Source organism: Melospiza melodia, chromosome 2 (genome assembly GCF_035770615.1).
Source record: "Melospiza melodia melodia isolate bMelMel2 chromosome 2, bMelMel2.pri, whole genome shotgun sequence".
Classification (NCBI taxonomy): Eukaryota; Metazoa; Chordata; class Aves; order Passeriformes; family Passerellidae; genus Melospiza; species Melospiza melodia.
In genome coordinates this window covers 23,077,887-23,102,618 of record NC_086195.1, presented here as the reverse complement: position 1 = coordinate 23,102,618, position 24,732 = coordinate 23,077,887, and the positions used below count along the sequence as shown (strand labels likewise).

The following is a 24,732-nucleotide window of genomic DNA, read 5'->3' as shown; positions in this document are numbered from 1 at the left end:
ACAAAATATTGAGAAAATGCAACAATATGTTGCATGATATTTTTTCAACATACAGATTTTCTCTAATAGTCAGAGATTTAAGGAACTTTTCATTTTATCAGCACTGTTATTGAAAAGAGTATGGACTACTGTGCCAACTTTGGTATTAGTATAAAACTTTTAAAACAGTCAGTTTAGTTGTTATTTAGGATTTGAAGTTACTGCAACATTTTTAGTAACGCATGTGAAGGTTTTGTAAGAATTGTTGCAAGAGTTTTCTTTGGTCTTCATAATAATTTTAAAATACAGATAAGAAAACCATTTGAGATAAATTTTTCATAAAGACTGAAGCAATTTCAGCTTCTTTCAGTTCTCCTTCTTGTGGTGATATTACTTGATTAGTTCTTTGTCCAAGAACTACATTCTACTTATTTGTTTGAAGGTTTCATGCTTGGGAAGGTGGGAGGCAAGGAGGTGGGGTGACAGAAAAGAAAAAATATTTGTACATAACTTTTTTTAATGTGAATTAGAAACAAATTCCAGATAAATTTATATCTGCTAGATGACAATTCAAGCAATTTTTTATACATTCAAAGGTAGAGTTCCAGTGTGAAATAAAAGTTATTTGTTTCTTTATTTTATAAATTTAATTCTTCCTCCTGTGCTTTCTAAGGGTATTTTCAAAGTGCAAACAAACTGGAAAATTATTTTGAAGCAATTATGAGCTTCAATATCATTACAGAAACAAGACAGGGAAAGATTAACTATGCATGTTTTCCTGTAGTAGATTCAAGTCAAGCCAAACCCAAAATATTCTTTAAAATGTTTCAAGAGCTGAAGCCTTTTCAAGATGGATAATGCAGGACAAAAAAAAAGTGGCAGTATATTGCCTGTCCAGAATTACATGTACAGGCTATTTTAATGTTATAGCAAATCTGAATGAATGTCTTATACACCAAATCATGTAGGTTTATAACACAGTGATGTCTTTTTAAACAACACCATAAAACAGCAGATTTTTTAAAACTGTTTTCAAAACTTTGTGCGTATTTCGTCCAAGACTGTTATTATAAACCAATCACTGCTGCTGAAATGGATATTGGGATATTCAAAGATCTCTCTGCAGGCAGAGTAAAAAGATTTGGTGCACCTGTGGTTTAAACTAAATCACTCAGTGGTTTGTCTTCACTGTGCTTGTTTTCGCGAGAGAATTGAAGGGATAAATTAATATGAATGAAAACTGTTCTCAAATATCAAGCATAATTTTCTACACTGTTGTGGTTAGATGTCTTTGAAAGTACTACAGTAATAGGAATGTACCCACAGAGAGACAAAGTGGAGTGTTATATTCTACTACAAATTACTCTGGGAAAAAAATGTCTAACATAGATATTAATAAAGAAAAGAAAGCACAAAGAGTAAAAAAACAGCATGTATTTTGTTCCTCAGGATATTATTTTTTGTAAGGGTCCTATTAAGTGACACTGTTAAAGAATGTGCAGTTTTAAGGTCAAAAATTTTGAGATTCTTACACGCATTGAGAATTGGCAAAGCTTTTCAGGCTTAATAAAAAATATTTACACACTGTGAAATATTAAATTATGTAGATTAAAAATTGATAGGTATTTTTTATCACTGTACACTTTTTATCACTGTACACTGTATACTTTTATCACTTATACTTTAAAATTTTGATGGGCTCTGGCTGAGCTTGCTGGAGGTATAACAATGGATGCATACATGCTGGGCAGTGCCACCCAAGTTACTGGTCAGAAAGGAGACCTGTTTTAAACTGGAAGTCAGCAACTCTTGACCAGTCAGATCTAGTGTGCCATGAGATGCTTTCCCCACAAAATGTCCAATCTCCCTCCTCACAACCTGCATCCCAAGTCATTCTGCAAAGAAAGAAGCATTAATAAATTTAAAAATAAGGTTTTGCCGTGATCTTCCCTTAACTAAATTCACGATCCTCTGGTTTTCCCTCTCCATTTTCTGAACAGCTGTACAACTAAGGGTCTGGTATTTGTCAACTTCCATGTCACAGCCTAGAATTTGGTTATCAGCAATCAAATACTGTGCATTTAAGTTCTTAGGGTGCTCCTCAAATTTAGATAAGAACTAAAATAATATATTGATGGTTGTCTTGGGTTTTGTTTGGTTTGGTTTTGGGTTTAGCTTTTTCTTCATTTTCTCTTTCCTCTCAAGTACATGCAATGAAACCTGTAGGAAATTTGTGAAATAAAAGAACACATTTCTTTCATAACAAATAGGCTAGAAAACTGTAGACAGTGAGGTAACTTAAAAAGTGATAAAATCAGGAAACAAAAAGACTAACTTTTTCTCAGACTGAAACGGTGCCTCTCAGTTTGCTGAGGCTCCCTCAATGCTGCCAGCTCTATGGATTTCAGACACAGTGGGTATTTTAGTGACACTCCATCTCACTCTTTTGAGTGAAGAACAACTGACTTGCTGGCTTTATGGAATTCTTGGAAAATAATCACTGTTCATGCAGAATCCTCTTTGTGTGAAATACTGAGCAGTAATGGGAAGATAATTTAAGAAAGCCAAATAATTCAAGGCTCAGGATGTTCAATACCAATGTATCATACTATTTCTGGTTGTGTCAATATTGACAAGTCTGCTGTTCATCAGTGAGACCCAAAACTTCTGAACTGCTAAATCTAGTGACTAAGGACTGTTTCTGTCATATGACATTCTGGGTCTCAAATTTGCATCCTAACTTGGCATCATTTGTAAACAACCAATTCAGCATGGTATTAGCAGTGGTAACAATTTCTGTGGATAGTGGTCATGACTGTAAATCTCCATGACCAATGTTAAACCTAAAATAAGTCCTAAAATAAGGACTGAACTATGTTTAGCAAGCATTCTGATACAGAATTTATTTGAAAGCTAAAGTCAGTGATATGAATTTAGCCACAACATAGGTCAAACTGCCTTTAGCTTCTAGATTTGGATTGTTTGGGGTTTCTTTTCCGTATAGCTTTGGTGGGCAGAAGAAAGATGTTGTTGTATAGTTTTTTTTAAAATTATGTCAGGAACTATTGGACAAGAAATTAGCTTTTCTTTGTAAGCAGTAGCTGTTTGGGTAAGAAGTTCAGCTGTTTATAAAGGATCTGATTTGTTCTATTATTTGGTTATTGGCTTACAAGCCTTCAACTGCCCTTGCTAATGTATTGTTTGGACCCAGGAATTTCTTACTTATGCTACGTTATGAATCCTTCACTTTGGATGAACCTTTCACATTCAGAGAGTGCTGATGTGCCTTGACTTCCAGACAGGCAAGGGCACAGTGGAGGGCTGCCTTGCCAGACTGCACAGCTGCACTGGTAGCTACTGCCAGCTCCACAGTAACTTCAGTGTAAATAAAGCAGTCTCTGAGCAGTCTGAATTTGTTGCTCAATGTGACATTAGCTCAGTAGTGCAGAGGCATTTGAGCAGTTGTCAGCCCTGGAAGGCACACCTGTTTTCCAATGTTTGAGACTTATTGTTCTCTGTATTATTTTTAGAGTCATGAGGTTCAGAGTCTCTTGGATTCAGCTATCTCTCATGGATCATTTATAATATGTGCTAGATTTTTGCCCTTCCCTTCTTATATAAAGCATGATATATGTGATTTTGAAACTTCAGTAACTCCTGTTTCTTTTGGTTTACATCAGGATTGGATTCAGAGTGGTAGGTCTAAAGCTAGATCTCTACTTTCTATTTCTGTTCCTATTTACTGGAGGTATAACTAATGGATGCATACATCCATTATTCATATTACATTGCAAATGATATCAAACTGTGTTTTTATTCTCTGCAATTTTTCCATGTGATTGTAAAGAAATTAGTGCATCTCTGTTACCATTGTTACTCTTTGTTATTTATTTTTTAATCTGGCTTTACAATGTAATGAAATTGAGGTATGAGAACATTGTATATATACACGAGAACATTGTATATATACACATCTCTTTATTTAAAGTAGAAATCTGTATATTATCTTAATATATACACAGTGAAAAAAGGCACAAAAATGTGTGAATACCTTGCATTTGTGTCATGCTATTCAAACGGCAAAGAAAAAAAAAACATTTAATTTCATTTCTGATGGAAAAGATTAAAGAAATTTAATAACTCAATGAAGCTAAGACAAGGCAAATTTGCTACGTGTCAAAATGTAGAGAATATAAAGCCAGAGAAATGACAGCTTAATCTCCAATAGATACAAGAAGGAAAAAACAGGCAATATGTCAAGGAATCTAATCAATACTGTACAAATCTATGACAGAGGTATTAGTTGGTATAGATAGAGCTGGAAATACAGAGGAGGTTTAAAGAATTCATAAAAGGATGCAATGAGCAACTGTATATGAAACCTAAGGAATATGAAGAATTTACATGAGAAGGCATTATCATAATTATAAAAGTAAACAGCATAATATGTCAGCCTACTGTCCGAACATGCTTGCTAGGTTGCACTCAAGCTGTACAAGCCTTATGTGAAGATTTTGATGTATCACAGGGATAGCTTTGATATATTTAACTGTTGGGGAGTCTCAGTAGAAAGGTTTCTCACAGACTTGAAATGAGAATGTGTATTTTTGCAGGGGTGCATGTGTGTGTACATGTAAGGCAATGGAGTTTTCAAAGACTATTACCCAAAGCAAAACCAGTCTAGGTTAGCCATGATCAAGACAATGATGTAAAGATTTGGGGATTTTGCTGATTATGTACAAACTGATAGAGACTAGCATATGACTACTTTAGCTAAAACTGAAATGAGGTGTATTGGAGAAAGCTTCTTTGCAACATTTGCTCCCCCCATCTCATTTTCTGAGCCATATTAACTAAATATTCTTTCCTCCTTCATACTCTAAGCAGTGAATAAGACATACTGGTCTTTATTTGCATTATATTTTCCCCTCAAACATCACTGGTGTAATGCTACCATTACTAACAATACCAAGTGTTGTTAATAAGGCACTGGCAGAAAGAAAGATTTTGGTGAGTTTTTTGAGGGTATGACAGGGATGGGCCCTGCTATCTTCAGGATAACATCTCCCAAATGTAATTATATGAGGCATCACATGCAAAAAAGTCATAAAAAGAGCAGAAAAGTAGGAGAATGAAATGGAGAAAAAAGAATTTGAGTACTTTAGTCACATTACCTACTTGATGTGTCAGAACATGGATAAATGTCCTGACCCTATGGCAGCAGAATAAGCACTATACAAATCATAGCCATTAAGCTAATTAAAATGATAAGTGGTTTTGCAGTTCCTCCTTGTATTATTTGAAACTAAAGGAATTCTTGTTTTGTTTGGTTGGGTAGTGGTTTTTTGTTTGGTTGTTTTTTGGGTTTTTTTAATATGTGAAGGCATAAGACATTTCTTCTCACTTGGAATGGTATTTCAAACAAGAAAAGGTTCATTTGCTGGCTTCATTATTTTTTTCTGTGCAAACTAAGCTTTTAATGGTAATAAAATGCACCCCATTTCTCCCTAAAATCCTGTTAATCTTTCATTTTAATGCTATAATCCCATCTAAACTCTGGCTGGCTTCAGCACAAAATTTCACTTTTCGCTTTACCCTCTCTTCACTAGTGATAGAATCAGAGAATAACTTTTGAAAGGAAGAGTTGTCACTCATCATCTAATGTTAATGGAAGATATGCTTGGGGAAAAGAGTTCTACCTCCTTATAGCAGTTTCAGTACTGAGTCTGACAGGTTGTCTATTTTAACTACGGTGGAGTTTGTTCCATGGGATTTTTGGGTTTTGTTTGGTTTGGGGATTTTTGTTTTCTTTTCTTCTTCTTTTTTTTTTTTTTTTTTTTTTTTTTTTTTTTTTTTTTTTGCTTAAAATGTCTTCATTTAAAAGAGTCTATGAGAAATAACATCTTACTCTTACACCAGAAAACAGTGGTACTCAGCTTTATTGGCTCATTTTTCTTCAATTCATTCTTGGCGTACAGGTCAATATCCCTAAAATAATTGTATCTCAATAAGCAATATTCCTCTGAGGTTCTTTATTGATTTTAGAAATTAATATAATGTAAACTATTTGCATAGAATACATTAATAATGTGTTACTGTAGAATCTGTAGCAATTTGGGAGTCTGCAGCCAACTGTCTTTTTTAAATTAACTTAAATATTGTACTCCAATTGTCTTCACTCTAAGGCTGTCAGAAATGAAGAAAGGATTTTCCAAATATCCCAGCTGCATCCTGTGAAGACAAATTTTATCTTATCATTTCCATTTCTTGAAGGATACAAACGTTTACCATATAACTAGAAATTCAAATTATAAAAAAAATCAAAAGAAAATGCAGGCCATACCTAGGTACTTAGGCAAAATAAGCTGAGTAAATCAGTATTGGTTTTACCAACCTGGTCAGATAGATAATTTCATAAAGAGACCATATATCTTGATGGCTTACTATTGAAATAATTCCTAAATTAATGACCTTGCTGTTCCATAAAATTTTATTGTATTCAGGATTTTAATATAGGGTCACTAACTTCAGCATTTCTTACTAATAACTGAAAAATGTAATATCAAATTAATATTCAGCAATCTTTCTGCTGGAATTTAATGAGGGTGAGATGGAAGATACCAAGTAGATTATTTATTTGATGCTTGCTGAGAGTTAAAAAGTGAGAATGGAGAGAAATACTAACCTCTCAACAAGCATAAGTCCGTTTCTAAATATTTGCAAATCTGAGACTTGAATTCATAGCTTAAACCTCAAATACATTAGTCTCAGTCTTCCCTTGGAGCTCAAACAATAGCCTCTTGTTTCAAAATAAGATGAAGAGAGACTCTAGAATTTACACTTTTCTCGTTAGAATATTAGTCCAAGAAATGAGAAACCTTGCAAAGCTACCTCTCTCTAAGTACAGGATCATGAGATGGCTTCCCTTAACTTCAAACTTATCTTTGCTTTGACACTCAGATCATCCTTGGCAGTAGAACATGTATCAGACTGAAAGAGGCACAGCACACAAGTCTCTCGAGTCTGGCAGGAACACCCCAATCCTGCAGATACACCCGTGCGTGGCACCCACAGCACCACCAGTATGACAGGTCCTGTGGCCATGCTCAGTCCCTCCTTGCAGGGTTACTTGCAGCGGTCAGCGGCCTTCCAATAAAGTCCGTCCGGCTAGCAGGGCGGCCAGCGGGCTACTGCAGCAGTGGGGAGTCAAACCCGGCGGCAGGGCCCCAGGATTGCTCCTACAGACACCCCTTAGTGGCAAAGGCTTCGGCCTGTGTCCATGGGGACGAGATCACGCTGAGCCAAATATCAAGCTGTGCAAGGAATGACACGATGGAGAGATGGACACTCTCAGGGGTCAGTCAGGTTTATTGCCTAACAGAAGACAACCAAAGAGCGACTGCTGCTTGACAGCAGACAGCCCAAAAGTGACCCCAACACACAGGTGTCAGGGAGTTATAAAGGGGGAGGAATCCAGGGGAGGGGTTTCCAACAGAACCAATCCAGGAAGGGGTGGGAGTGAACTTAGGATAACAGACATTAAAGGAAAACCAATGGATACGTAACAGAGGAGGGGCCCTGGTCCCACAGCCAATCATAGCTCCCAAAACGAAGAACATTCTGGAGAAAAGGGAGGAGCAGGGAGTGACTGACTGGGCCCAGGGAGGGAGGAGTATGCTCCCATGTAAGGAAACGGGGGGAGGGGAACCGAGAGTTACATCATAAAACCAGGGGATTGACAGAACTTAAGGTGGGAGTAACCATGGCAACTGAATAACTGACATTACTTAGGCAGGGAAAACTACTGAGGGCAGAATCACAACACAGAATGGGGGAGCAACTAGACAAACGAACATGACACACTACAACAGTTACTGATTTAAATCAACACCCCACAGGGCAAAATAGAGATATCCCTGTTGTGCAGGTCTGAGTAACAAGACAGGAAGAACTTAGGTTCTCAAAATAGGTAGCATCAAATGAAATTAATTTTTGATATAAAATGAATATTTTTCTAAAGCTTAAATATTTAAGGAAAAATGTGAAAATTATTCCTTAGAAATCGATAGCTAAATTTCAATATTGTATACTATAGTTTTCCTTATTACTTTTTATTTCCAGTCATATTAAAATGTCTGTGTATATCAGTTAGTACGTGCAGATCTGCAGTTGCCAAAGTAAAATCTTAGCAAGAACCATCTTTTCACTTTCTGAATGCTATTGATTAGATTTATTTCTATCTCAACCTCTAATTATCCTTCTTATCCTTTTATTAATTTTTTTATCCCTCATCAAGTCACATAAATGTAGTACCTTTTAAAACTGAGTGACCAGTGCCTGCACTTGGTGAATGCACATGTGACCCTCTAAACAAAAATCTAATAAAATTTCTGCACTGTGTCATCCTTTAATCTCTATATTCTACATTTTGTAAAATTAAAGAAGATGAAATCTATTAAGTTGTTTAATTTATGGAAAGCACGTGTGTGTAAGAGTTGCTGGAAGAAAAATGTGAAAAACTATACATACATAAACTTACTGCATAAAATGCCTGGATTGGCCTTGTAAACTTCAATACCCTCTTTCTGGAAGGCAGAATGAGTGGAAGACATAAATGTGTAGCTTTTTGACACTCCTGTTCTAATTTGAGGCTAGAAAAGCCTGCATACAACCAAGGCCCTGCACCTTGCTCAGAAGCTTTGCTCTGGTAAAATATAGAAGAAAGGGTAATGAAATGCATAATAGCAAGTATAGGTATGTTTGATACACATTGCACAGATACATGCTCAGGGAGTTCTGATAACTGGGATTCTCTGAACAATCTGGACAGGGAATCTGGATATTTGTCCAATATCCAACAATATTGGACAAAAAAAAGTTGTTTGTTTCTGTTTTTTTTTGTTTTTTCTCTGTGAAGTCTTTACAGTTTACTGTTTCTTATTGCATAAATGTCAATAAATGCTGAGAAGAGGGACAGGAAATAAAACCAGATGTTTAGAAATAGATGCTTTGTTTCCATTTTTTGTCTAAATTTTGATTTTTTTATCACAACAAAAATATTAACGTATCTAAAAATCAATTCGTACCCTTTCTTTTTTGAATGTTTGGATTCAGATTCTCAGATTTTTTTGACAAACCCAAAACTCTAAAAAAAACTGCCATTAGAATGTAATCATTCTTTACTACAACAACAGGATGATTCATCAGAAGCATACTTCCTGGGGAAAAATACATAAAATACACCATTTTCTATTCAAAATATCCCAAAATATCTTGTTCTAATAGTGTATCTTCTTATTTCACACTAAAAATCAATTCAGGAGCAAAAAATGAAATATGGAGTTTGCTTGGGAGTAGTCCTTAGCAGAAACACTCTTCAAGGTACAGTTCACCAAGATTTTACAGGGAATAACTATTCAGCTGACTGTTTAAAACCAACCATGTCACAGAAGCTTTTTCTCTAAAAGGCTAATTGCTTGCAGTGGAATTGTCTCAGTTAACTACTTCTTGTGTCTTTCCACTGCTATTTTAACAGTGTGATAAATTTAACAGAGATTGTGAATGCTATGAAACTGACAACAAGAAACTGCTTAATAACTTTCTCTTGATACATTTTTAACTGAGATGTAGCTTCAGTGACTTAGAAACATTCTCATTAGTACAAAAAAAAAAAAGCTAACGTGAATCTTCAGTCACTAAAAATGATTAGTCTTCTTCACAGTTCATAAAACATCTCCATCCAGTCTTTAACACTAGTTATTTAATTTATTATTATTCATCTTCTGTGTTTATCATTAGTTTTAATTCTTGCTATAAATGAGAATGACAGTGCAGGAAATGAGGGGTGGATAGGCGAGGGGAAGAGAGCTTAAGTGCTGTTCTTAGCACTATCAACTAATCACAGGATATGAAATATTTCAAGAAATAAAAGGAAATTGTTCCCACTCACTTTTCTTTATTCCAGAAATTATCTCTCATAAGGGAAGCTACAGTCAAATATGAAGACATCCCAAACAAATAAAACCACAAATAAATGGAAATCCCAAATAAGGAAGCAAATAAAATAAAGCAAAGCATCAAAACAAAACAAAATAAAAACCAACCAAAGAAACAACAAAAAAACAAAACAAAAACAGATGGAAATTGAAACAAGTTACAACTCCGCTCTTCCCCCTCCTCCTAAAAGCAAAATGAAATAAAACCTCAAAATAACCAACCCACCAAAAAATCCATCTTTCTAAACTTCAAAGAAAAGGATGTCCTATCTTTTGTTACAGATTAGGAGGAACTACCTGCCCTGGGAGAATTTGTAATTTTTTACTTTGGGTTTTTACTCTGGTTCATAGACATCCCTGATTGCTGAATGATCATTTTTATTCATGTGAAGAAAAAATGGCACTACCAGAAACAATTACTCTGCAGTGCTATCTCTTTATATCATCCAAGATGATCACAGAATAGGGCAAAGTCTGCTGCCCTCCTATTCTTATATTTTTTCCCTTTTTTTGCCTCCTCTCAGGATCCCAAACCCCATCATTTCATGCTGGTCACAGCAAAGCTGCATCCAGCCTTTTTATCCCCACCAAGCTCATTCTGGCGTGTAAATATCAGCTATTGTGTCCAGGAGATCAATTCTCTCCTCAGCCCTGCAATCTCCTGTGCCAAGATGTTGACATCTATGAACTCTAGAAATTTTCTGTCTTATTTGTGTCACGCTGTTCTGTTCTTCCAGCAGATATGGGACCAGGGCCTGTAGGCCAAGGCTTCTTCCAGTTATTGAAGAAGGCCTCACCAACTTCTTCCTCCTGACTGGTGAGTCTGTAGCAAACACTCAACACAAGTTACCCATGTTGTTCTGCTCATTAATCCTGATGAACCAGCTCTGAGTTTGCCCATCACCCATCCTAAGGCAGAACTCCACACATTCTCACTGTTCTCCCACAAAAAGAGAAAAGCCCCCTTCTTGCCATCCCAGCCCATCTTTCACAAAAGGACTGCATCCATTCATGGCACCATGCCAGTCATATGAACTATGCCACCAGAGTTGCATGATCTTCTTTTACGCAGACCTCTAATTTTTCCTGTTTACAAAAATAAGCCTTGTAAGTTTGAGAACATTCCTATTCCCAAATGATATATTTTTTTAAAGGTTGTTTTCTTTATGAGACTGTAGAAGATACAGACTCAAGTTCCTTCTTTTTGTAATTTGAGACTAGCTAAGAAACTAATTCACATATTATTTTAAGATATTTAACACTTTTTATCTTTGCTAATAAAGGCTGTCAACTGTGTGGACTGCCCCACGTGGAGCTCCAGTCCAGAAGCCAGGTACCACATTTTAAATTGTTTGGTCACCAGCTCCTTATCAGCAATAAAAATTATACATTCAAAACACTCCTCCTCTTTACCATGTTGCTCTCTGAAACCATGGAAGGAAAACCTCTTTGTGTCATTATTAAAGAGTCCACAAAAGCTGTCAAAAGAACAGGACTTGGGATACCTTGGAATGTATGAGGACTGTCAAAGAATAGAGTCCTTAGAGTAAACACATCTTGAGGCTGACCAGCTCCAGCAGGTCAGCCTCAGGATTTTGGTTTTTTGTAACTTCCTCTGTAAATGCCTGGTTTTAAAATAGTATCTGAATTCTCTTAATCTCTAGCTGAGGCAAAGCACTAAGTTCAAGTTCTTGATGCTTTCCCTGTATTTATCTTTAGAAATATGTAATATTCTAAAACCAGCCAAACTTTAAAAACATTTAAGAAGTTGTAACATTTATTGGGAGTTACTAAAATAAAAGTCAAAGTATGCATATGTTTGTGAGGAGTACAGTCAAAGATACAGATAAGATATTAGTGTTATCTCTCTATTGTTTATTATGTAGGAGATTAAAAAAAAATTCCAAACCTCTCTGAATATTGTCTTTTAGTAGGTTTTCCAGTATTCTATTGTCAGGGCACTAAGGCATCCATTCAAGTGCCATTGAAGCTGATAGAACAGCTGAGCAGGCATACAGTTATGACTGTTTTTTATAGGGATGTAAAGCTGATCATAACTGGTCAATAGTTGAGAGAGATGGTAAAGATCTTGGTCAAAAGTATGAAACAAAAGATAAGTCAGAAAGATGGCTGAATAATTAGATTTAGACATTTACTATTGTCATTGTTTTCGTTATTGTCATTTTTCTTCTGGTTTTTATTGTTATTACTCTTGTTGTAATTGGTTTTGTATTTTTGTAATTCTCAATGATTTTGAGAGAGTGGAATGATCATGGCACAAATACTCAGGGTGCAAGCTGGTGATGCGCAAACTGCCCGGGTGCAGAGGGCATGAACACCTGGCACCTCAGGCTATGAACTGGGTGTTGACCAAGACAAGGGAAGGGGCTGCTAAGAGGCAGGCTGTGCTCTTTAACATGCCAAAGCCCTTACCCAAATTGCTCAGCTGTGAAAATTCCTCTTTGGAGAAGAATGGGACATTCAGAGGTAGCCTGAACACCTTTATCTGTGGACTCATGGACCATAATGGGCCATAAATTATTCAAATTATCAGCTGCTGATAGGAGGCAGCTGTAACAGCTGAGATCATCAAAGACTCGGGAAGTGTCCAGTGATCCAAAGTATTACATCATCCACTGTGAAACTCCCTGCTCTAGGGAAAGTACCTGTGTCTTCCCACCTTAACCTGAGTGAATATAAACCCTATGGATGTTGTATTTTTGTGGTTTCAAGATCATGACCTTCGCTTTGACCAACAGACATGGAACTTGCAGCTATGCAGTCTTGTTGCGCCATCCACTTGTGGTGGGATCTTTCTACTCTGTTCCTACTCTTTCTTTTTCCCCTCTGTTTTCTTAAGTGCTATTTTTATGTGTTTATAGATCTATATTACTATAGATAGTAACCAAAATGGCTACATACCTGCTTTCCAAATTATTCTAAAATAAACCCTACATATAAATATTTGCAAGCACCAAGTGTTATTTCCCTCAAATCTCTCCTAAGGGATCTCTAAACAAGAACCTGGTTTACTCTTCCCTTCTGGAGTGGGTTGTAACTTTGTTATTATAGGCTCTATCAGTAATCTGATTTTCTAATTTTCTACATTTGTTTTCTCTAAAATGGACCTGTCCTAAGAAGCCTATTTTCAGGCTGAAAAGAACAGTGTCTTTTTTGTGCGTCTGCCTATGTCTCCTTCCTGTTTCTCTGGAAGTGCTAAAAAACCTAGTAACTGATGTAATTTCTATTGAACTGGTCAGCAAAATCAGTACACCTTTGCAATGTTTCAGCCTTTCATGAAATGTATGTTTTGATGAAAATGTGTAACAATATGAATTTCTTTGTTTTACTGCTCATGGAATCTCAGAAATCTTATGCTGAAGAATTGATACTGGCGCTCAGACTCCAGGTTGGAAATTAGTTCTGGAACTTTTTGCATTACTGTTGATGGCTTATAGATGAAGAGAACATTTAAAAAAAAATTGCCACAAAAATCTTGCAATAACTAAAACTTCGAAGTAGACAAAATATTATTTTCAATTGACCATGTGAGATGGGCAATGATAATTGTGATAAACTCTCAGCCTTATGCTTTTTGTACTAATAGGAATTTTGTACCAACCACAACACAGAACTGTGTCTCGTTCCAGTCAGAGACCCAGATACCCCAATTTTAAAACCATTTTTGTTTGTTTTTGGAGGAGTCAGAGCTTTTGCAGAACTTATTGAAATCTGTAGCACTCACGTCCAGTCAAGATACCAAACATGTTTCTTCAGCTTTCTTAATTTTTGTGAAAGTTTCTCTCTTGGGAGATGCTTAAAGAAGAAATATAAGATGACAAGTGCTAGTTGTATCACTTAGTGTGACATGCACTGATATGATGAGGACACAGGGCAAAGGATTCTGCATAGATCAGATGCAGGTTCCTTGACAGACCAAAATACAATCTTAGCAATTGCTTTACACTGGCTCATGTTTCCAAATAATATTTGTTTCCTACTAGGAAAATGGCTAGAAGATATTTTTAGAATAAAATTTAGCAACCGCTCTGACATGTCTGGGTTTTCTATATAGCATGTGCATGAAGACTGTCTAGTGTGGCTAATTCACACAAACAGATTGGTTCATTGTGGTGCTCTGATAGCATCTTTGATGGACAACTCTGACATCTTCATGCAACCCTTTTGGCCTCCCCATACCATCTTCTTTATCTTCCATTATTTGAAAGTTAAATCACATGCACAATTTTTTTTTTTTGTCTGCAAAGGCAGTTGTTAAAAATTGTGTTAATACATTTTGTATTGTTTTCAGCAGGGTTCTGAATGGACAAGCATATATTTTCTTGCCCCACTTTTCTTTCTCCAGTCCTCTTTCCCATCCTGATCATTTGTTTTGTTAAGATAGGCTTTAAGCTTGTGCAATTATTTCCACTTCATTCATAGAAGTCTTGGAAGCTCAAGATTAGTGCAAGATTCTAACTCGCATATCTGCATATTGTTGTCCATTTCTCTGCCAGTACCATGAAGTTTACAAGCAGATACTTTTAGAGAGAGTAATGTGGGGAGAAATATTACATAGGGTTTACGGTTTTTATTTACGAACTCCAAACTCCTTACATTTTTTTTTCCTGATAAAGAGGTGATAAAAAATAACTGGGAAGAGGTTTTTGATTTATTTTTTTCCAGATTTCTGACTAACTTTAATAAACATAGCTATAACATAAAACTTAGAGGATGTCTCCTGAGAAATAGCATGTATCTCTCAGCTGAATGCAACTAGGTTTGCATTTAAAAATATAAGGTTCTGGATTATCAAAGCCTGTTTGAAGTCCAAAGAACTTAAAAATTTAAAAAATAATCTTAGGTTTCTTTTTCACACCAAACAAATTTGAAGTTATCACTATTAAAAGCTCAAAAACAGCACTTGCAATAAAAAATTACTGCTTCCCCATCCATAAATAGTGTATTTCTAGCAAAATTATCAAAGCTGTATGGTCTGTTGGTCTCATAAGGGCTCTTGGGCAGCTTGTGGAACCAGCTCAACTGAGGATACATGGTTCTGCTTCTGGCATGACTAATGCAGTTGGGAAATATGCCAGGCATCAGGCTCTTGAGGGAGGAGGAAAAAAGAAGAGAAAGCTAAAAAGAGCCTGGAGGGGAAGATCCAAGCAAATGAGCCAGCAGGCTTCACTGGAACACCATTTGACATTTGTAGGGCTGTAATGTTAGAAGCCTGCAGCAATACTGAAGCCCTGCTGCTCTAAGGGGCAAATCTACTGGAAAGCAAGCAGTGAACCCCATGGGAACAGGGTTGAAACATGGACATGAAAATGAGCAAGCATAGCACATCAATCCTTGTGTTGCACAATAACATAAAGCAGTACAGGAATGCAAGCAAGAGTGAGAGACATTTTTTTATCTTGTAAAGAAAATGTAAGGGATTTCATCTTACAGAAAATGCAGGTAGCCTTTTGTGATGGGAAGCAAAATTTAAAATAAAAATCTTAGCCAGATATTTTCTCTGTGAATTTCCTTCTGAATCATCAATTAAAGCACAGGAACAACTGCCAGCAGTTGTTGCATTAAGTCTGGATCCTTTAATTTAAAATACGCCGGCAAAATGAGGTCACTGATGTTGTTAGGAAAGATGCCATGCAATTTCTCTGTCTAAGCTACCTTGGTGTATATCAAATTAATTCTCCTTTTCAATGAAATTATAATTTTATAGCAAGCTGCTGGCCTCAATGTCAAAGCGGTTAGGTTGGTGATTGCCTAGTTTGAACCATCATTGTTTGTTTTCTCACTCTTTTTTCTTCCCTCTTCTGTATCTGCTCCTGAAATGCCTCCTACCTTGGGAAAACAGATCTTTATTTATAGTGCTGCAAAGATATTAAGGCTGCTAAACTAAGTGAGTTCTTTAAGGTTCATGGCCAAAAAGGCTGACAAAGCTCTAACTGTTTTCCTCCCCTAGAGGGAAGAAAAAAAAATAGGAAAAAAAGGGAAAAAACCCACCCCAAACCTGTTTCTTTTGTTCTAGAAGATGATAAAAACTGCAGTACTGATCACTGACAGTAATTTGTCTCCAGTGTACTGCATGAGAAATTAATTATATGATCTTGTGACAACTGGCTTTCTACACGGCTGGGAGGTAGCATTAAAGGCTGTAGGATTTCAGAGTTTAACAGTCGCTCAGCTGCAATGCAGGTAATTTGAATGAATTATTCTGCTTTCAATATGCAGTGTGTAGGCATGCTCCTTCCTCTGAACTGGTCAAGGTTACAGTGTAATGTAGTGTATCATTTCATAATCCAAATCTGTTACAGGGCACACGGGCTGAAGGCAATTTGCATTTTACAGATTTTTTAGGAGTTTTACACAGATAGCGATCACCAGAATATTCTGTTCCTGTGTTCCATATCCAGTACAACAGCTACAACCCTCTGTTCAGCCAGTTCATGCAATCTTTAGCCAGACATGGCTGGCTAGTATATGCATAGTACTCTGCATATGCACAGCAGCGCATGTCATACGTATACCTGAGGGGCTGCTTATGTTGTGTGCACAAGATGTTAATGTACACAAGATGTCTATTTTTACATGTTTTATTTTTGGATTTTCATATTACGGTGCTGTGGTGCCAGATTTCTTCAGCCCGGCCAGCTCCTGGCAGTGACAGCAAGAGTGGGGCGCCCCCTGAAAGCTGCCGAATTTGGGGTGCAGCTGTAGGGCACGGCTGCTCTACGGCAAGCTGGACTGCACCGAGGGCAGGGACAAGGAACAGGGCTAGGTCTTCTGTATGGCTCTCAAATACATTTACTCCTGGAAGGTCAGGGACAGAAAAAGACGCTCTAGACCATACATCAACTTATAAAGGGAGGAGGTCCCAGGGGAGGATACAGTCTTTGACCAATTGGGATAAATTCCCCCACAAGGCGGGGATTACAATGTTTAAACCAATAGGAGACTACAGGGGAGGAGAATAACTTAAACAAACCAATGGGGTTTTGAAGGATACAAAATTGATAAGGAAGTTTCTAGAGAAAGGGGCAGGCTTGAGGAGGGATTGACATTCAAAGGGAGGAGGAACAGGGAACAAAGGGCAGGTCTTTGGGGAGATGGACCACTAGGGCAAAAAACCAACGGCACCGGGGAAAGGAACAATCCATTAGTAATAAAATATGCTATAACAGTACAAATTAGGAAAGATTATAAAACTGACTACTAGAACTGCATTTCAATCAAAACCGACACTGCTACATTATGGGACAGTAAGACTCAAGTTGCATCACTTCCTAAAACTAAAACTATTAATAACCTGTCTTCCCACATTCTCCACAGAAAATCCATCATAGGTTATTTGGGTGTGTTCCAACTTCGCAGGATTAAAGGCAATGATAAGAAAATTAAATCAGAAGATATAAATGTCTAACTAATTATCATATTCCTGGAAAACTGGAAAGAAAAAGTTGGATGTGTTTAACAATGCAATTTATTACAGGAAAAATATCTTTACTATCAGTTTCAGCAAGTCTGCTAAATAAGATCATTTTGTGTAACCATCACTAGTAAATAAAAAAGTGTTATGAATATTTTTCTCCATGGTAAATATATATCTATTTTTGCTGGTTTTAACCTAAGATTTTCATTATGTTCATAGCTATACCAATGCCATGCAAGAAAATGAGAAAACAAAGAAAATTGTTTGCAACTTCTACGTTTTTTTATTATTATTATTTCAAAATCACCCTGAAAACTAATCTTCAATAAAAGGTATTAATTTATCTAATTTCTGTATTAATTTATCTAATTTCTACAAATGGTAGGGTCCTCCCTAAATCTTGTCTTTTGAGTGTACCATTCAGATAAATACACCTTGCCTAACACTGTGTTTTCCTTTGTTAATCAATGAATTGAAGTTAGCATGAGAAATTTCCTGCCTACTTCTGAATGTTATTTAAGATATTGTTGCTTACAGGCACTGAGTTGAAAGTACTTTACAAGGCTTGTAAATGGGAGAAATATGCTTTTCTTCTTAAATCTATGCCTGGAAGACACAATTTTTTTAATATTAGTGCAGACTATCTTTTGGTCAGGTATCACAGCAGATTATGTGAAATGTCAAACACAGTTCCAACAGTCATGTCAAGGGACAGGTTTGTCACATAACTGAATGAAACAGCAAGACAGAAAAAAAACTGCAGAAAAGAAAATGATGAACGTTGATCTGCTGTGGAAGGGCACCTCAGGCTATTACAAAAATAGACTTTGTTTTGTGCCACTGGCAATGAATGCTGCTGTGTTCATTGTTTGTGGAAAAGGGTTTTGCTGATGATGAAACCAAAGTGAACACTGAGGTCTCTCTGCAGAACCTTGAAGGCATTTTAGGCAACTTTGCTGGAACAGGGCACAGTTCAAAAAAGGAGGACAAAATGTGAGAAGAATCCAGCAAAGAAGCAGTCTTTCAATTGCTGTGTTTTTCTCAACATGGCCATCAGTTTAACCTTGACTAATTGAAGCACATATCAAAATACCAGAGAATGTAGTCTTTAATGTTATTACTACACCAATTTTTATTCCAGCCTAGACTATATCTGCATAATATCGGGGTGCTCCTTCCCATTGACTCTTGTTCATAACAGTACAACGCAGCAGTGATAGCAGTGGCAATGACGTTTTTGGGTTGTGTTTTCTCTTGTTTTTAATTGCTCTGCAAAAGTTAGACTTGGAATATACTCTTGGTCTTCCAACCCATCTCCAGTGATAAGTAATGCAGAATGGGTGGAGGAAACCCTTCCACAATTATCAATAAGCAATATCTGGTATATTGGATTAGGTTTTGTCTAATGATTATGGATCAAACAAACATGCATTTTTTTTCAACTATAACACCATAAATCTTGGTATTATTATATCCACATAAAGATCCAATTTCTTTTAAAAACTCAGTACAATCTCATCTTCCACAGCCACATATCACACTGTCTAATCCAGCATGTTTAGTGCCAGTGCGTTTTGCTTTAGTTTTTAATTGCTTACAGGTTTACAGAACAAACTAAAAATCTTTGATCTACATGAAAAATCTGATGATTTTTTTCTTGTTTTGGTAAGTCTTTTCTGTGTGATAGTTTATACATGCTACTGTTGGTGTTAGAACATTAAGTGAAACCCAATAGAGATATCACAGATATGATAGCTACTTGTATGTTACAAGGGAATACAGAACAACTGAAAAATTGTGCATTTTTAGAATCAGATACATACTTGTGACATTGCTGGAGTGGATAAATATATCCCTCCCCACTGGATATTACTGCCCTGCAGTTAGAATTTAAGGGTTCCTAAGGCGTCACACTAGAGGTGATCTGTAAAAGTCCAATTTACATTCTAAGAAAGGGGTACTGGTGCTAAAATCCTGAAATACAGTTTTTAATCTTGTTAATTAGTCATCAGATAAGTTTTTGGTGAATTTTTGTGTGGGGTTTTTTGTTTGGTTAGTTTTGTTGGCTTGGATTTTTTTGCTTTTGTGTGTTGTATGTGAGGGTTTTTTTAGTATGGCATTAAATATTGTGCATTTCTTGCACTGGGACAACGCACAAAATAATAAGAAAATGCTGAAGTTTGCAAGTCTCATAGGATAACATTCAAGGGTTTGGCAGGACCGGCAAAAGTCAGGGTCTGTTGTGGTCTCATCCTTTCTGCTATTAGGAAAGGACCATAGCAAATTATCTTCAAACCTTCCTTGCCACTGATTTACTCCAGAAGGCATATCAAAAGTCAATTAAATGTAAGTGTCTGCGCTAGTGGTGCAGTTCAGATCAGGAGAGAGCTTTTGAAGAATATATTTCAAAGATGCCTTTGAATGTGCCATATTTCCCATGGCAGAATAGCTCTGGGTACAAGCATCATGATTATTGAGGAATTAGTATTGAGCCAGGAAATGAAAATACTTGCTGCTGTGATAAACCAATACACACATTGATAATTTGTTGCATAAAAAATGGTAAAGAGAGTGCTAAACTAACTTTCATATGAATAACTTTTTTAAACATTTTTTTTCCCCTCCATAACAGAAGCATCTGAGAGGAAAATGCATTTGCAAGAATCCAGATGGGGCACCTTTTGTCATTTCCTTGAGTAAGTGTCATCATTTGCTTTCTTTAAAGTACTTTACCTTACCTTAGTAAGACTAATTTAAAAAGAAAAAAAAACCCAAAACAAAAAAGTGTCATAAGTTATTGTTCTTGAGTATATGCTGGGATTTACTCTGCCATACTCATGTACTTGTAGACAAGGAAGAAGAGCAAAATATTGAAAAAGCAGGGCTTTTGTGTGGTGGTTCATTAGTAAACACAACTGAGCCCAGCTGACCCAACTTATTCCTTCACACTGCCAACATGTCTAAGAGAAAGCAGGGCAAACAGACCAGCTATATAGAATATTAATGTTTAGTTTCTCTCTTGAATTTATTAAGTAGAGTACATTTGTCCGGTAAAACCTTAGATTTTCTAATTGCATGATAAAATTGACATATTTTTAACTTGTCCAACACAACCCCAGAAAAACCATTTTCCACTTGTCTAGGTGGCATGCCGGTGGATATTTCTATACCATCTATTTCTTATTTCAATAAGCAATATTAATATTTAGAATATTTTTAGAGGATCTGCAAATTAATCCCTCACCACACAATATATCACCAATTAATTTTTATATAACATTCATGTAATTTTTTTCTCATCTTTAGTGGTTCATAAGCACAGTCAAAACAGGAATGCCCATTAGTTTTTTTTTTACCTCTAAAGGGAATTGAACACGTACAATATTGGAAATACAAATTCATGTGCAGAAATACTGCAGACTCCAATTCATCTTCTTTGTGCTGTATTTCTTTCCTTGATGGTTTCATGTCAAGTTGATGTCTTTTATCCATATGAGCAATTACAAAGCAATTTTAGGAAAATGAAGGAAAATCAAGCACTGTCATATTTACTTATTGTATGATTCATCATATGACCGATCTATTATATTTTCTATTATATAAAATCATTTTTGTTTACAAGGTATTTCTAAATGGTGAATGAAAGGGTTTCTCCCCCCTCTCTCCAATATTCAGGAGAATTACTGTTTGTTTAGACAAGGGTGGAAGCGAGGCCATGGTATGCTATGAAAGATCAAATGAAATGTTCAAATAAATTTTGGAATCTATTTTGATCCTGACACGAACATTGGCTGCTTTAGGTAACATCTCCCCTGGGCTTTCCGAAGGGGATAGTGTTGGTTCAAAGAGGTACAAGTGAACATCCAAAATAAGTTTTGGTAAATTACACTATTCAAATATTACGTGTGTAGTTAGTTGCATGTTAAAGTTTCTGAAATCATGCAAAAAAAAAAAAAATTAACTTCTTATTTGGCTCAAATACTAATGCTACAAAATGGAATGCATAAGGCGGTTAGAAAACAAGATGGAAAAAAGGGGCAAATAGTGAAGAACCAACTGCATGACAACAGTGTGACCATTTGATCTACTTTTTCTCATCACTAAACACAACACACAAAAAGCTTTCTTACATGTTTACGAAAGCCTTTGTACTTTTGTGTCACATAGATACAGAACAATAAAGTGTAAAAATGCAAAGGTGCGCTTGCTTGTGTCAGATTAGAAATTCTTTCAGTAACATAGCACTCTATTCACTGGTACATAAATTTGATAATTGAGTTTACTTTATGCTAAATGCATTCAATTAATGTTTTTTATTATTTTAAAAAACACTTGATCCTTCAAAAAGATTGGTTTTATACTTGTCATAATATAAATTTATGTTTTATATATTGTCATAATATATAACATATTTTCCCAATGAAGCATGGAACTTGTCACTCATGAAAAACAGTTCAAGTTTGTAACACTAGTACAATGTTAATCACACTACCTTGGAAAACCTACTGACATGTTTGTTAATAACTTGTCTGATCATCCTGAAACCAGATATTTCCATGAATGTTCCAGAATACTGATTTTGTCCTTATGTGTTGGACACGGCCAGGCAGGACAGCTGATCCCAACTGAACAAAGGGATATTGCACACCATTATTACATATCATATTACACTTGACATATTATGCTTGGCATAAAAAGCTGGGGGAAGAAGGAGGAAGGAGGGGGGCATTTGGAGTGATGGTGTTTGTCTTCCCAAGTTTCCGTTCTGCCCCGTGGGTCCTGCTCTCCAGGAGATGGCTGAACAAGCACCTGCCTGCCCAAAGGAAGCTGTGAATTAACTTCCTGGGTTTTTTTTTGCATCTGTGTGTGGCTTTTGCTTCATCTCTAAACTGCTTTTATGTCAACCCATGAGTTTTCTCACTTCCGCTCTTTCAGTTCTGTCCCCCATGCCACCAATAGGTTGTGGCAGGGTGTGAGTGAGCAGCTGTGTGGAGCTGGGTTGCTGGTTGGCATTAAACTAAGATGCATCACAAGTAATTCTCAAAATTAGACTAGGACCTGTGACCCTAGCGTGAAAATGAATTCATACTTCCAAAAGGAAGAGAAGATATAAGAATGTAAATATTTCCTTATGGATTTGAGGGAATGAGAAAGAAGAATAAAATCCTATGCTTCGGTATTCAGGAGCTAAGACAGACTTGTTCTCAATTTGGGGGACTATTTTTTCAGTCTCCAAGCTGCTATATGTGACTTATTTTGACAGGTACTTCTGGATATTGCTGCATTCAGACTTAGTCACACCAGGATTTCAAGTCAAATAAACAGGAAAAAAAAAGACAAAAATGTGTCACGGTAGCTATTAAAACACAATTCCCTAAAATAATGCTCAGTTTTCTGTAGTTGGTTCTTCAGAGAAGAAGCCATACACATTTCAATGAAACTTGAAGTCCAGAAAACACCTAGCTCTGGTTTAACCCTTACTATTAGTTATAATCACCCCTGATGGTTCATCACAGGATTAAGGTGTGTGATTCCTATACAAGCCTAATTTGGTTTTCCACAAAAACTACCTTTTCTCTTTAATCTGTTATTCATGCTAATCTTAAATATGTTCTTTTTCTGGATAGCTTGCATGGAGAATATCTTTTCTTAGTTGTTCCAAGGACACATGTATACCACAAATCAGATGCAGATAACACTCTTTTAAAATATCATTTTCTACAGGTTCTCTTTTAATTGCGATTCAAAATAGTTCCAATGTATATTTGGTTATGAATAAAATAGGCTTCCAACATTTCTCAGGCTCTTTTTGTATTCAATTTACCTTGCAGTGTTGCAAGTGTAGGTAGATAGAAATATACATGTAGGCATAACTAGGTAAATAATAGTAACATGTTCAAGATAAAAATACATATGCATATATGCACTCCATGAATATTTTTAATACCTTTCTAACTACCCATAAGTACCATCTTCTTATCTAAGTATGGTAACATAAGTGGCAGCTACTAGAATTTGTGACTTGAATTTATTTGACTCTCTCAAGCCTGCAAAATGATGATATGTGTGGTCAGGATCATTAGATAAAGCTTGAGTTGCAAGAGACATGCAGGATCAGGAATTCATCAACAGAGAAGAAACAGGCAGGCTCTATTTTCTGCAAATTAGTCTTCTAAAGGCAGAGCAAACAACAATAAATGAGTCTGGGAAAGTGAATCCAGAGCAGGAACCAGAATCAGGGATGAGCAAGCCTGTGTCAAGACAGAAATGAGATGAATGATTGCAACTGCACCCTAAACACAAGCTGAGCAGCCAAGGGTAGAGTTGTCTCAAAAAGGCAATAGTGACACCACTGCCCAGCTCTGAAAGCAGGCTGTGGCTACATGGGAGACTGACAGCTTCAGGGAGTTGGCTGCAAATGCATCATCCAGCTGAGGAGGCAGGACGATCAAAATTTCCATGTTCCCTGGTTTTTCAATCTAAATCTTCCCCATACATCCCAAATGCTACCTACAGAAGTCAAGATTTCTTTCCTTTTTTGGTGTGTTTAGAAAGTGCAAGCACTGAGAAAAGCTTTCTCACATGCAGCATTTATACAGCTTTTCTCTTTTCTACTGAACAGCAATGGGGAGGATTTTATTTTTCTTTGTGTTCCTGTCTGTCCATGAGATTGCCTGGAAAAAAGCCAACAATTTTTAGAATATAAAATTAATTAAAGCATAAAATTAACAGAAATAAAAGACTAAGATTACAAATGCTTTTTTTTCATATAGCTGAAAGGCTGAAGATTGAAGTTAAGCATGAAGAAACTATCCCTTGTTTCACAGAAACATGAATGCTTATGTAAAAAGCAGCCAGATTAAGCATATTTGCTTTAAAGTTTCAAATTGCAATGTGTCCCTTTTGACCATGTGCTGTCCATCACAGTCTGAAAATAATTTTGATATGCATCTTGAGCAGTAAGGAAACTTGCACTGCTCTGCAGTTTTGCAGAACTCTTTTTCACTCCTGTAAAAGAAAAATCTTAGTTGGAAGTGATCCAGTGTTTAGGCAAATAAGATTTGTGTTAATATTTGGTGGCAAATAAGTAACTATGAAAAACATTGGAAGTGAACAAATATATATAGAAAAGAGCAACTTTTCTGTGTGTGTGTGTGTTTAGATGTATGTGTATAACTTGTAATATAGTAAAGCAGTATCTTCAAATCAATAAAGCAGGGATTTTTAATGGTTCTTTATGACCTGTATGACCAAAATCCTTTATGACCTTCTATATGTACAGCTTAGAATTTATTTGAAGCATTTCTATAAGATAATCTG

General features: G+C 36.2%; 1 long non-coding RNA gene across 5 annotated transcripts in view; it reads left to right on the top strand.

Annotated features, from left to right (window-relative positions):
• Nucleotides 1-3,537: 3,537 nt before the first annotated feature.
• LOC134415085 (uncharacterized) overlaps nucleotides 3,538-24,732 on the top strand; it is a 42,620-nt gene continuing 21,425 nt past the window's right edge. For 3 of the 5 annotated variants that reach the window (XR_010026926.1, XR_010026924.1, XR_010026927.1), the window contains exons 1-3: nucleotides 10,725-10,791; nucleotides 11,258-11,307; nucleotides 20,045-20,108. This is a non-coding gene — a long non-coding RNA (uncharacterized LOC134415085). Of the gene's footprint in view, nucleotides 3,676-10,714; nucleotides 10,792-11,257; nucleotides 11,308-20,044; nucleotides 20,109-24,732 lie in introns of those variants that run through there. The other 2 variants (XR_010026925.1, XR_010026923.1) reach the window with 1 other exon arrangement.